Below are 15,055 nucleotides of genomic sequence, written 5' to 3' on the forward strand. Positions count from 1 at the left end.
GCATCCTTGCCTTTTATTAAGAGGGGCCTCTAACCCAGTCTATCCTAGAAGACACTCAACTCCCTTAAGTTGGGCCTCTAATCCAATCCCATTCTTTACCTGGGTATATGCACCCCACTTACCCAAAGTTGGACAATCAGTGCTGCAGTCTATTTCCTTTGAGTGGGAGAGGTCTCCTCAGTATTTTTGCTTCTTGGTCACCAGAAAGATGTTACAGGAAAGGGATCTTGATCTAGACCCCAAGAAAGGGTTCTTGGATCTCATGTAAGAAAGAATTCAGGGCAAGTTTGTAAAGTGAAAGCAATTTATTAAGAAATAAAGGAATAAAAGAATGGCTACTCCATAGACAGAGCAGTCCCAAGGGCTACTGGTTGCTCATTTTTATGGTTATGGTTATTTCTTGATGATATGCTAAACAAGGGGAGGATTATTCATGCCTCCCCTTTCTAAACCATATAGGTAACTTCCTGATGTTGCCATGGCATTTGTAACCTGCCATAGCACTGGTGGGAGTGTAGCAGTGAGGATGGCCAGAGGTCACTGTTTTGGTCATCTTGGTTTTGATGGGATTTAGCTGGCTTCCTTACTGCAAACTGTTTTATCAGCAAGGTCTTTATGACCTGTATCTTGTGCCAAATTCCTATCTCATCCTGTGACAGAATGCCTTAAACATCTGAGAATGCAGCCCAGTAGGTTTCAGCCTCATTGTACCTAGCTTCTGTTCAAGATGGAGTCGCTTTGGTTCATACACCTCTGATACAGGTCTGCATTAACCTAAAATCTAGTCTCTGCCTACTCTGCTACACTGTTATGACACAGGAAGTAAAGGACTAACCTCATTTTCTGTAGATTGTGAATGTAAACCTTGCATAGGACAAAATACTTTCACTGCATAGACTTTTTAAAAAAATTTATCCTATAGAAAAAGCTTCCCCTTTTACCTCTGAAGATTCACTGAAAGTCATTGGCAAAAAGGAGATTCATAGAAGAAAATATATACAAATTTATCTGTTTATAGCTTTCTAAGAAATGAGAGGCTTCAGATTGAAGACCCAAAGACACAGGGAAAGTTGTCCATTTTGATGCATAGGTATAGACATGTAGAAATATGATTAGATAATCTTAACAGACTGAAAGGGGAAACCTAGCCATTTCTGTCCATTTACATGCTTTTTAGCCTCTCTATACAGTATTCTTTCTTTCTGTGTGTGGGGCAGAATTTTTTCTGGAGGGAGGGTCTTATTACCTTCAACCAAACACCATAGCTCAGATCATGTCCTATGACCAGTTTTTACAAAGAAAGGCAGAAAGAGAGTTAGAGTAATATTTTTAGCTTTATGACTAGCTTTGGGAAAAAAAGATTCTGGTTTCTAAGACTTGCATTGAAGACGAGGGATTCTAGTTTCTATTTCTATCCTTGGGCAAGAATGAGGGGGTCAGAGACAGGAGGGTAGAAAAAAATCAGAGAGAAAAATTTGCTTCTTAAGCTGTTTCTGGGATCTTCATCTTGGAGTATGGTTTATCAAGCCCTAATAATCCATTCATCTACCAATTTATTACATAAGCACAGTATGTTCTAGTGTGGAAGATTTCAATAACTTGGTTTAGCTAGGAAAACCATACACTACTATTATTTTTTAAAAAATAAATTAAAAACAGAATGTTTCTGGTTGAAATTCAGGTTTGGGTGGTTTAAAATTATTTATTCAAAATAGTTATAAGTACATGTCAGAGTATTGTTTCAATTTTGTAAGAGGGGAGACCTAAAACAGGTCAATTCATAGAGAGTAGAAGGATGGTTACAAGAGGCTGGGAAGGGTTGTCAGAGATTGGGGAAGGGTTGGGATGTCTAATGGTACAGAACAATAGAAAGGATAAATAAGACCTAATATTTAATAGCATAACAGGGTGACTATAGTCAATAATAACTTGATTGTACGTTTTAAAATAAAGATTGTAGTTGGATTGTTTTTTAACTTAAAAGATAAATGCTTGAGGAGATAGATACCCCATTCTCCACGATAGGCTCATTTCACATTTGCAAGCCTGTATCAAAGCATCTTATATACCATATAAATATATACACCTAAAATATACTCATAAAAATTACAAATAAAAACAAAAAAAAGGTCAATTCAAATACAACCTCCCACTAGAACATTTTCATAGAAAAATAGAATTATTAGAAAATTATTGTTAGGGCTGATGTGGTGGTTAAAACCTGTAATCCCAACACTTTGGAAGGCTGAGGCAGGAAAATGGCTTGAGCATAGTACTTAGACCAGCCTGGGAAACATAGTGAGACCATGACTCTAAATTTTTTAAAAAATGTAACCAGGTCATTTGGTATATGCCTACGGTTTCAGCTACTTAAGAGAGTGAGGCAGGAGAATCTGTTGAGCCCAGGAGGTCAAGGTTACAGTCAGCTGTGATTGCACCATGGCACTCTAGCCTGGATAACAAAGTAAAAGCCTGTCTTAACAAAAAGAAAGAAAAAAAATCATTATTATTTATTATTGCTATAATAAATTGTATTCCAGGGAAATAAATTCCATTTAGATATTATTTGACATCTTAGTGAAATTAAGCTAATGGCCAGTTGAGGAAAGAACCAACAAAATCACGCAATATATTCTGGGGCCTGAGGCAAGAGTACACATGGAGTTTTACAAACAATATGAATAAATATTTACAAGTTATAAATTAAGCTAACTGTTTAGCAAAATATCTTCTTGACAAGATACAGTTTCATAAAGACCTGGAAGACCAGATTCTGGCTCAGAATTCTCAGATTCTTTAGAGTTATGTACCATATATGGCAATTCCAGGAGAACCATCCATAACCTGTCTCTCATCTCTTCCCATCCCTGGTTTTTGTGAACTATACATCAAGTAATCTTGAATGCAGGTGTGTTGACACCTCAGTTTGCATGTCAAAGCTATGTCCACACTTTCACCTTTGCATTCAGCTAAACCTCAAACCTAGGGCTATACACACTACCAGATTTTCTACCTTAGTTGGATGGATCTAGGGAAAAAGCTAATGTAAGTTTTAAACTCAGAGCCATTTGGGCAGATAATGTCTTGGATTTCATATTTAGGGGAGGAAATGTTTTTCTCTATTGCTCTACTCTCTGAGGGTTTGATAACTGCATCTATGAAATAACCTGAAAGAGACAAATTAACAGCAGAAAATGTACACAAATGTATCATAAGCACAGGGGCATCAGAGCAAAAATAAAAGTGAAAATTCCAAAATCCAGTGAGATGTAGAAGGTAACATATACTCTTCATAGGGGAGAGGAGATATAGGGAGCTTACAGGAGAATATATGATTTGGGAAAAAATGAATGGGACTTTAGGAGAATATATTGAGAGAGGAGAAAAGAAGAAACTGGTCAGGCAGACAGTTAGGGTGGGTCCTTAGTTAAATTCTTTCAAACAAAAACACAGCCTGAAAAATCAAGTTGCAGGAACACATAAAGGAACTTGCCCAGGGGGCTTGGCTAAGACATCCCCACAGCCACATAGATGAGAAAGTATACAGAGGAGACTTGCAAAGACATGCCCACAATGGAAAATTCCATCCCCTGACACATTTGCAGTAAGTGAAGCAAAGGAACATGGAATAACTCAAGCTAAGAGCCTGCATGCACACTGGGAGAATGGGGTGGAACTATCAGAAATGCACACCTTATGCAAATGAGATGCCGAGCCACCCTACTGATTTCATATAAAAGCCTCTATATCCAAAATGTGAATCAGCAACCCATTTTTCTGGGACCCTTCTCTGTACCAGGAAGCTATTCTCTTTCATATATTAAATTTCTGCTCTAAACCTCACCCTTTGTGTGTCCACGTCCTTGATCTCCATGGCTGTGAGACAGTGAACCCTGGCTGTTACCTCAGACAACAAGGTCACTTCAATATGATAGTTTGCATCAGTTTATCTGAGTGTGATGCCAACTTCTAGTTTTACTCACCTGTAATGAGTTAATCTTCCCTGTTTAACAAAACTCCTGGGGAAGGAATGGGTGACAATTGAGTATTTATTGGAGGATTTGTCTTTGGACAGACAAGGCTTCTTCCTGCTACTACTGCCCCCAAAGTATCCTGAGTTCAAAGTAAGTAGCATACAAAAATGACATACTTTTGTTACATTTCCTGAACTTCTTTATAGTAGAGAGTAGTCTAAGAAACAAGTAGAGGCTACAGACCCAGGTGCACCTTTTCACTTGACCTGTGGTCTCTTCATGCTGTGGAAAGTGATGTTGCCATAAAATATACAGAGTGGGCTCCTCTAAAGCAGGGCTGAGGACATAGCACCCCAAAATGTGACTGCAGGAGACCAAAACATACAACCCCAAATACACATTGATAAATAAAAATAAAATTCTATACCCCTAACTGACTAAACAGACCCCTTCTTGTCCACAGAAACCCCAGAGAAACCTTGGAAGCTGAGTTCATGGCCATGACAAGATGGGAGATTAGATTCACTTCATTACACCCCTTCCTTCGCTAACAGCCATTAAGCTTTCTTCCCTAAGAATTAAACAGAAACTAGCCCTTTCAAAAAACTACTAGCTTATATTTCCAGATTCAGAACAATGACAAGATTAGATTAATCATTTCTTCATCTTTCCCTGAGACTAGATGAGATTAATCATTCTTACATCTCTCTGTGAGAAGTCTACTTCCCCTACTCCCTTTTTGTAGAGGACGACATGCTCGCAAACCAGATGTTCCTGATAAGTCCTGCTCTTGCAAACGAAGCAGGGCGTTCCCGATACGTCCTGCTCTTGCAAAGGAAGCAGGGTGTTGGGGGCTTGTTTATGTGTAAACATCTTGAAAATCCAGAAAGTCAGGGAAAGGTCAGAAAAACAACAATGTGTCTTGTGACTTGGCAACATTCCACAAATGACTGTATAAAATAAAGCAGAGCCCGCCATTCAAGGCGGCCGCCATGTTTGTCTTGTCTTGTGTTGTCTTGTGTGTTCATTCCTTTGTTTAGGAAACACGCAGACCCAACATTTTTTTCTTCAAATGTTCACTTTATCTTATGTAAAATGTGGGTTTACTGGACACTAACTAAAGTCTTACAAGTATGTAATCATTTTTTCTCACTGCCGCCCTCGGCTTTGAAAAATAACATATGAATGCAAAACCTCCTGATAATGTCTTTTGGAAAAACAGCCACCAATGCTTCTGTAACTTGCATTTTTCCTAGGTGCAGCTTCAAGCTGGCTCAATAAACATTCATTTGAGACTTATGCCTCAATCACTTATTTTGGTTGTCAACCTCTTTGCCATATTGATTATTATTTTCATCTGCTTATTTTGAGAGACTGCAGACACAGTAGTAGATCTGAAAAGCTGCTCTTTTATGAAAAAAATTTGCATCTATAAACAGAATTGTTACTAGTAAGAATATCTGTATCAAGAAGAGAGCTCCTCTAAGACTATCTTTATTACCTGAAGGACTTTTATCTGCATAAAAAGGCAACCTTTGTTTGCCATACATTCCTCTTCTAAAACTCCTAAAATTTGTCACCACTCTCAGAAGCCGCATGCCCCTATTTTTTTCTATAGCTCAGGATGCTATACAAGTCCTGATCATCTGTCCTTTCTTTGAATTTCATATTTCTGTGGGATTCTTGTGAATGTGCATGTAATTAAAAAGCTATTTTTTTCTGTTCATCGGTCTTATGCTAACTTAATTTATACCCAAGCCAAATAACTGAAATGGGTGGAGGGATGCTATTTTTTTCCTTCACTACAGGGTCCAGGGCATGGGACTTTCTTTCTGGGGCCTAACAGAGGTACCAAGCAACAATAATTTTATTACCAGAAAGGGGTGCTGATTCAGACCCCAAGAGAGGGTTCTTGGATCTCGTGCAAGAAAAAATTCAGGGCAAGTCTGTAGAGTAAAGTGAAAGCAAGTTTATTAGGAAAATAAAGGAATAAAGGAATGGCTACTCCAGGGCTGCTGGTTGCCCATTTTTGTGGTTATTGCTTGATTACATACTAAACAAGCAGTACATTTTTCATGAGTTTCTGGGAAAGGGTGGGCATTTCCCTGGAGTTGAGGGTTCCTCCTCTTTTTAGTCCATGTCGGGTAACTTTCTGATGTTGCCATGGCATTTGTAAACTGTCATGGCACTGGTGGGGTAGCAGTGAGTTTGACCAGAAGTCACTCTCTTTGCCATCTTGGTTTTTATGGGTTTTAGCCAGCTTCTTTACTGCAACCTGTTTTATCAGCAAGGTCTTTATTACCTGTATTTTGTGTTGACCTCCTATCTCATCCTGGGACTTCGAATGCCTAACCATCTAGGAATGTAGTCCAGTAGGTCTCAACCTTACTTTACCCAGCCCCTATTCAAGATGGAGTTGCTCTGGTTCAATCTCCTTTGAAAATTTCCTAGAAAAGCCCTTAATCACATCAAATTATATCCAAAAATTGTTTAGGCATTTTATACAAAATAGTTGTTCATTTTTCAGAGTTTGTAAATTATGCTATACAAAAATATTCTGTAACATGCTAGATTTATAATAATGTTATTTGTTGGAGGAGTGGTAGCCTTCATTCTCTCCCCTTCAACATACACATGCAAAATTATAAATGCACCTAGCAGGCTTTGTGAGAACTCCCATAATGAACAACTTTAAAACTACTGATCCATTATGAAGGGTATAAACTTTGAAAATCAGCCCTGAATTCAAATGTAGTTCAGTGATTGTCTTTTTTTGCAAACTCAGACAAGTTATTTAACCCCTTGGAATTCAATTTCATTGTTTATCACACAGGAATAGTTTTAAATGCTTTTCAACATTTCAGGAGAACAAAAAGATTGTGCAGATTTGCTTTCAGTTACCGGGTATCCACTTCCTGAGAATGTAAGTTTTACAAAGATTAAAGTTATAGAGCATAGTGATTAGAGAACATTTGAGAAATGGTTCTATAAAGGAAAACAAGTTCCACAAATTGAAATGGCAAAGAATAGACTCCAGTGTATGTATAGAGGTCTGTGAAAGACCAGGTTGGAAATCTGTTTAACATTACCTGGTAGTCTAATTATATTTATGTAACTGGCATACTTTAATTGGATTTGAGAATGTATGTATTCTGTAATAGATGTAAGTATCCTTTTAAGGACAAAAATGGTAAGCATACATGAATCGAAAGTACTAAATTTAGGCTTTAATTTTGTCATGAGAGATAATGAGAAAGATCACGAACAAGACAATTAGGTTATATTTTTAAGAATTAGCAGACAATGGCTTCCAATGTCACCATCTGTTTTTACTAATCCTTTTACAATTCATAGACAAGAGTTGAGAGTAAGGGTGAGAAAAAATGTATGTGACTCAAAACAAAAGAATAAAGACAGCAGTGAAACCAGCAAAATATGGACAAATGCTGACTTTAAAATAAAAACATAATATTTATTAGGAGCTGGGGTTGATGGATTTATGACATAATTTGAAGAAGCTGTTCATATCATCCTCTGCTCCAAAAAATTTGAAATTTTCCAAGAGAAGCACAATCATTTAGATTGACATAGTCCTCTTTAAGGAGGTTGAGGGGGGAGGATCACTTGAAGCTAAGACTTACCAGGGCAAGAAAGTGAGACCTCATCTTCATAAAAAATAAAAAGAAAATAAATTAGCCCGGTGCAATGGCATGTGCCTGTAGTCCTAGATCCTGGAGAGACCGAGGTAAGAGAATTGCTTGAGCTCAAGAGTTCAAGGGTGCAGTGAGCTATGATCACACTACTGAACTCCAGCCTGGGTGCCAAAGTGAGTCTCTGTCTCTAAAGTCATCATCATTATCATCATCATCATCATCATCATCATCATGATAAAGATCCTAGCTCTGCATATGGTAAAAAAGTAGCTTCCTTGACCCTATGTATATAAAATTATATTACATAATATAATTTTCAGCTACAATTAAATATAGTTGTATATTATAAATATTTTATATATAAGTTGCACATTTTGAATATTTTATAAATATTTTATGCATATATTAAATCAGATTAATTATCAAGCTACAAGTAAAGTCAGTGGATTAAAATAGAAAGTTGTTTTGGGGGAGGCTTTACTTCATTTGCATTGCCCTACAAGAATATACGAGGCTAGGAAATTTATAGAGAGGTTTATTTTGCTTATCGTTCTGCGGGCAGTACAAGAAACATGGCACCAGTATCTGCTTCTGGTGAGGGACCCAGGGAGCTTTCAATTCTGGCAGAGGGAAAGAGGAGCAGGCATGTCACATGGCAAGAAGGAGCAAGGGAGAGGAGGTGCAGGATTTTTTAAACAATCAATTCTTGCACAACTATGAACTCACTTGTTACCGTGAGGATGGCACCAAGTAATTCATGAGGGATCTGCCCCAACAACCCAAACACTTCCCCCTAAGCCCTACCTTTAACATTTTGGATTAAATTTTTACATGAGACTTGGAGGGAACAAATATCCGAACTATATCAGGGTGAAAGGTCTGAGAAGGAAGAGTCTGCAGTTGGTAAGGCTGGTTTGGCTGAGTAAGCCCTGGCCAATTAAGAGTTCTAGGTAGCTGAAAAGTACTTGTGGCCTGAAGAGCAGACAAAAGAAGAAACATAAATATATGCTTAAATATATGCTTAGGTGGATAGTGAAAGATAGTTTATTACTATGAGTCAAAACTGTTAGAAAAGAGAAAGAAAAGGCATCACAAACAAACCCACCTTTAATCAAGTATATTCTTGATATGGTTTGGCTGTGTCCCCACCCAAATCTCATCTTGAATTGTAGCTCCCATAATTCACATGTGTCACGGGAGGGACCTGGTGGGAGTTACTTGATTCATGGGGGTAGTTCTTTCCTGTGTTATTCTCCTGATAGTAAGTAAGTCTCGTGAGATCAAATTGTTTTACAAAGAAGAGTTCTCCTGCACATGCTTTCTCTTGCCTGCCAACATGTAAGATGTCCCTTTGCTCTTCCTTCATCTTCTGCCATGATTGTGATGCCACCCCTGCCATGTGGAACTGTGAATTCTTCAAACCTTTTTTTCTTTATCAATTACCCAGTCTCAGGTATGTCTTTACTAGTAGTATGAGAACAGACTAATACAATTCTTAGCCTTTCAACTAGCCCTTTTTGCTACTTTACAATGCAAGGGAGTTTTAGTGTATAATGATTCATCTACCTTGAATTTTCCCTTTTAATGTTACAAAATATTTTACTAAAAAATACTTTAGAAGTCAGCATTGAAAAATTGTATTGTCCATAACATAGTATGCTAATTGATTTTTTGTCTTTGCTTAGTTATCTACCATGTGCAAAGTACTTTTATACATACATTATTTATTTTGACCCTTATATATGTAAGTTTCATACAATTAGGAATTCTAGGAGTTTTTGCATATCCAAGTTACATAAATGCTCAGTACCTAAAATACTTCTTTTCTCTTTATATCAAAACAGAAGATCTTATGCTGTTTGACTTCAAGAGATATTTTTTGTTTGTTTGTTTTGTTTGCTTGCTATTAACTTGAGTTTATTCCAGAAATATTAATGAGATCTCCATAGAATATTTAACTACTCTATAAATCCATCTTGGGTGTCCCTTGACACTCTAGCCAAACTTTACACTTGTGCAGGTCACACTTATGCATTGAAAGCTGTTTTCCACAAGCTACTGTGAGTCTTCCTTATATATCTTCACTGCAAATGTGGGCTGGCACTCTCCCCTCAATTTTCTATAGCAAAGGCCAAGATCTAGTTGTAATTTTAAATGAGATTTTTACTGAAGTCTTTGTTGTAATGGAATGGAATCATGGCACACAGAAACTTAAAACTGAATGGACCTTTATTAGAGTCTACAGATCTAACAATCTTAACTATCTCTCCTTTATCTCTTGTGAATACCCTTGAGCATGTCTCCCCGCCTCAAGTCCTGCTCTCTACAACTATAAATTCCAAAGAAAGTTAATCCAATTTTCAAAATTGCAGTATTATTATGCAAAGCAATTTAGCCTTATTTCCCCAAGTCATATTAGAATCTAGATTTAGTTTGGTACAAATAAAAGATGCAGTAAGTGACTCTCCATTACAAGGGACAGCGATCTACCACTGAGAGTAATTTGCCTTTATGTCCACAGAACAAACATTTGCAGGCATTTTTAAAGTAGCAATTTTTCCTCTCTACTAGCAGGTAACTTTAAAAAAATATGTATTGTTCAGTTTCAATTATAGTACTTTGCAACACTCTGTTACATTTACTTTACAAATAAAGAAACAACTTATAAGAATGTAATTTACCCTAATTAATGCCACAAAAATTTATTGAACATCCAAATTATGCAACTAACACATGATAAAACTGAAACAAAAACTAGGTCTTCTGATTCTTCATCCAGATATCTTTGTTTTTGTTTGTCCACCCTACCTTGACAGTTAAAATAAACATACTGTTTTTAATATAATAATTCAATCATCCATTTGACTATTCCAATTGACCTATGTTGCCAACGAAGTTATATTCTGTTGAATATATTTTCACATGTGTATTTGTCTTCTATATATCTTCTTTGGTAGAATGTCTGTGTGTGTCTTTGGCCCATTTTCTAATTGGATTGTTTTGGCCTACTTCTGTGGGTTGTGCTTCTATTGGAAGTCAAATTTTTAGAGACTTTATGATGTTCCTTTATTCTGTTTGAATTATCTGGTGTTACTGAGGCTTTCAGTGGTTCTTTGCTGATGCTGCCTGACAGACTAAAGCATAATAATAAGACAGGGCAGTCTGGTACCTCTAGGAAGGGGAAGGAAGCCTCCAGCCCACGCTGCAAAAGAGTGTTTCCCTGTCTGAGTGCTTATTATTTCAGGATTCTTTTTGTGTGGAAAAGAAACCACTTCTGAGCAGGGGTGGCTTGATGAGACAGGATCCACCTTATCGCCTTTGTCAGTTCTATAAGCCTGTCTCTGTCTCTGTATCTCTAAGCAGGGGCAAAATGTCTCAGGCACAATGATAATGATAATGACTACAATGAGAAAGGAGGGCATTTCCCTGGCAGCTTATTGTCCCTATTGATCCTCCTTGTAGGTGGTGTAGTCTGGCTTTCTTGTTTGGACTCCCATTTGGTCCAGGGGAGTGGTTAGCCTACCTGGTCTGTCCTCTCTTCCTTGGTTTGGTGTCAGGAAATGCTGGCCTGTGTGCTTCTCTTCAGTTGGTTTTGTAGAGGGGGAATATAAGAAGCCCTGCTCCTATGTTCTTCCAGTTCTCAGGTCCCAAACAAGTTCACACTTCCCTTACCATCTTTCAGAGTTCTCCTTTGTCTTTTCTGTTAATTCCAGGGTTTATAGTTGCATTCAGCAGGGAGGAGGAGGACAAGAGGAGCTATGCTATCTTATCTAGACAGGAAATCCTACACAGTACTTTACTTCTCAGTGTTTGCTTCATTCCAAATTTATAATAGGTATTTATTGACATCCTAAAATTATATAGTTCTGGTAACTTTTTATTGGGAATCGGACAATATGTTACTTTTGTCAGCATCTTTTTTTTTTCTTTGCCTTCCAAGGCCCATTAATTTACTAAACTTTAAATAGATATGAATGCTTACATATATATATACACACATATACACATATAATATGTATATATGTTCTGTTTTATTGTGATCAAGTTAAAAACCTGCTTGTTTTTGAAACTTGTCCATAAGTCACACAGATTCCCAGATTCCTATAAAGTCCCACAGATTCCTATCTCCTTTGTATATCCCAAAATTACTTATAGCCTGTCTTATAATAAGTGTTAATCTTATCTTTCTTATTCTTAAGAATGATCATCTTTCTAGAGCAGTGTTTCTCAACTGGGAATTATTTTACTTCTTCCCCACCCCACCCCCACAATATCCAGGAGATATTTGGAAATTTTGAGAGTTTTCTTCTTTGAACTTTGAGTCCAGTGCTAGTGCATCTAGTTTGTTAAAGTCAGTGAGGTTGATAAATGTCTTATTATACAAAGGACTGGCCCCCCACAATAAAGAATTACCTGATCTAAAATTTTAAAAATGCTGAGGTTGAGAAACCCTGCTCCATTTGCTAGTATAATACTTCTCAATTGTTTGTCAGAAACAAACAGGAAAACGTGTGACTTTTTTTTCAGTATTTTCTCTTTTCTCTCTTCTCCCTGTTCTAAAGAGCTAAATCTTTCTACTTAGCCCTTTAGACATGCAAATATAATATTTTACTTTCCCTTCACCAGACACTCCCCACTGGGCAAGTTCATCTATGTGCTGCAACATGAAACTCCTACCCACCAGGAGGTTGCTTTGAGAGATAACAATCAATTTTTAGAACAAAGGATATGTTCTACAGAACTCACACCCACCAGGAGGTTGCCTCAAATGATGACAGTCAAAAGCATGTGTGCTACTCTCTCTCCCCTGGAGAGATTTTGGTGACCTTTACAACCTATTTCTGCCCATGAAGATGCCAATTTGACTGCCCAACACATAATGCACCAAGGTAGCATGCAGATTCCCCAACCTTGCTCACTTCCTCTCCTGACTTTTAACAATTTCCATGTTCTGCTTTAAAAGTGAAGTGGTATCCTTAAAGGCAAGAAAGCTTTACTTCTTCCCCTAAACTAGCTTTGGAATAAGTCACTTTCTTTGTACAAGACCTATCTCTTGTTAATTAGATGGCACTGAGTGACTAGACCTGCTTTCAGTTCCTAATCAACTTGTTTTTCCTAATACACAAAAACTATTTACAGTCCCACATTTTCAAAGACTGTCTGGACATCGCCACTTGACTGTTTTCAAATTTGCCAAACTAATTATGTGCAAAACAAAACTTACTACTTTCCCCAATTCTTTACGCATTTTAAAAGAGTTAACTTTATCATAATCTCCTTACTCTTTCAAATTAGAGAGCCAAATTCAAATTCTGTTGTCTCTAAAGCCTCACATTTAATTAGCCAATAAAATTGGTCATTTTATGATACAACCATAAAGCAATTTTAATTGCCCTTTGAAGTTTTTCATCTAAATATCTAGGGCCCTTGCACATGCCCTTTCTTGTTCATAAAATTTTACTTCCACCAACTTTCTTAACATAACATTTTCCAGCTTATGATTTAAGAACCAGATCGAGTACAATGTGTATAGGACCATTCTTGGACTAGTCTTCTTCTGAGCTTTCACAGCATTCCTATAACGCACTTCATGTTTTATTTATTCCAACGTCTCCCATGCTAAGAAGTAAGATTCTGGGGAAAAAATATATAATTATTATTCATCTTTATACCTCTAGTACCTAGTGTGGTGCCCAGAAAAAGGATGGTGACTTACTGAGTAAATGAATTAACAGGTAGGTAATTGGACATATGTATGAATGTAGACAAATTAACACAATTCAAACTGGAGTTTATAACAGACTCTTTTGTCAATGCCAGTGTTAAAAAGCCTTCAGAATTGCATTTGCTATCACAAAAAATACATAAAATATACATTAAAAATAGATTTAATAAAGTTAAAATATAGTTTCAAATATATTGAAATTTCCATCAAAGTATAAACTTTGTGAATTTTGATCTGTCAAATGTGCCCTAAGATGTTTCTCTAATCACGTATGAACAAACGCTACACTATATAGGCCGCTCACAATAAGATTCATAAATAAATAAGTAATGGATATTTTAAAATTGTAAATTTTTGCACATCAAATTCAATTCAAGCAGAGGTAGTCATGACTACAGAATTTGACATAAACTAATATTAATAATTTCTGTTTGCTACTACAAATGTGTTGAATGTATTCTTATAGAGTGATTAAAGATAAGTTTTGGTTTTATTGAATGTTCTTAAAAGGTTAATTACGATACATTTTATATAATACATATTTTCTAATTTTTTTCCTAAAATTATGTTAAGGCAGCCTAGTGATTTGCTAATTTGTTAATGTTTATACTTTAAATAATATGAGTGCTTCTTTTCCCAGATGTAAATGTTAGAAATGTGCATTCAGGAAAAGGAAAAAATGTCCATAATTTACTCCTCAAATTTATGTCCCTTTTTATTGTCTCCTTAGTCATAAAGTGATCTGCAACCTATTTTTCAGAAAACATTATATTCTCCTTAGTGAAAGGGAGATAATTTGAACTATAATAAGAAAATAGAAACAATCGTAAATCATTTTCAGATTATAAAATTTACTAATGCTAGCCTATGGTTGCCAGCCTTCAAACCATTTATTTACTCATACTCTTTACATTGGGTGGTAGGTAGGACAAAAAAGACTTGAAATTAGATCTTGTCATTTATCTTTGCTACTAACCTTCTAAAAGTGTTTCTGAAAGAAAATATCAATATATTTAATTAAGGTAAGTTTTAAACGACCTATTAAATTTAGTCATTCCTATGTCCTAAACTATGCCTAATGAATTGGGAATAACAAAAATGAAGAAATTCAGAAAATGCCACCATAAAATATGATGATTTGGTATTACTTAGTTATTACTTTGAACTAAGTTCATTTGGGGAACAGGTAATGCAAGCAGAGGCTTTCTCAGAGCTCTGCTTATCTACTTAAAGATAGATCTTCCAAAAAGGACTCGATTATCATGAATTCCCTCCACAGAAATCTTGTCAACCAGGGACGATAAATTTGGATCAAAGGAGAGAAGACTATAGTGACTTCAGGCCTAGACAGACACTCACTTGTTCTTCTGAGAGCTGCTTCAAAAGAGGTTTTATTACCTGAGAGGCTTTTTATTCGCATAACAAGACAACTTTTATTCACCATGCATTTCCTACCCTTATCCTCCCATAACTCGTCGCCACCACCACCCAGAATCACCAAGCCCCTATACTTCTCTGTAGCTCAGGATGCTATATAAATATCAGTAATCTGACCCTTCTTTGAGTCTCATATTTTATGAGACTTCCATGCAGATATATGTAATTAAATATGTTTTTTCCCCTTGTTAATCTGTCTTATGTCAATTTAATTCATTGTCTAGCCAAAGGAACTAGAAGGCTGAAGAAAAGTCATTATTTCCAAT

Source organism: Macaca fascicularis, chromosome X, assembly GCF_037993035.2.
Source record: "Macaca fascicularis isolate 582-1 chromosome X, T2T-MFA8v1.1".
NCBI lineage: Eukaryota > Metazoa > Chordata > Mammalia > Primates > Cercopithecidae > Macaca > Macaca fascicularis.